This window comes from Otolemur garnettii, unplaced genomic scaffold, assembly GCF_000181295.1.
Source record: "Otolemur garnettii isolate 467f Iridium unplaced genomic scaffold, OtoGar3 scaffold00093, whole genome shotgun sequence".
In the NCBI taxonomy this organism is placed as follows: Eukaryota; Metazoa; Chordata; class Mammalia; order Primates; family Galagidae; genus Otolemur; species Otolemur garnettii.
This window is the reverse complement of record NW_003852488.1, coordinates 1031790-1032420: the sequence shown is the minus strand read 5'-3', so window position 1 is coordinate 1032420 and position 631 is coordinate 1031790.

Here is a 631-nt window from a genome sequence, read left to right as displayed (position 1 = left end):
GGGTGATTGGCTCAGGTCAAATATTCCAAATCAATTGACCCAGTCAGTACCCAGTCTCAAGTGGGAGAGACTCAAAAGGCCTCCAGCAATTAGAAAGTAGGAGTCTGCTGGCAACTCAAGTATGACTTGCTCTGGTGCTCTGTGAGGTCAGAAGGACTCACCCAGCGAATGAATTAGTCTGGGAAGGTTGCTGCCTCCTTCCTCACCTTACACCGCTGTCACACCCAGTCACTGGTAATCCCACAGGGCTGTGACCCAGTTCCCTCCAATAAGCAGAAAGGGAAATGTTTCAGAGGTAGCAAGGAAGTAGAATTTACAAGTTTAATTCAGGAGTGAATGCTAGCATGAGTGAGAGGAAGATAATAAGGAAATCTGGGTCCTGAAGTACTCTATTCCTCTTGTTTTTTCATCAGTCTGTAAGATTCTTAGAATTGGTAGCACATAAGTTTCCAGGGTTGGAGTTGTGAGTAAAAACTGGATGACAATTTGGTTCCTCAAGTTATTTATGATATCATCAGTTAAGAGGAAAGACTTAAAAAGCAAAATATTTTTTTGCTTGGCAAAGATCAAAGTCTTTATAAATATGAAAGAAAAAGAAACCCTACTGTCACATTTAAAAATATCTAATTTA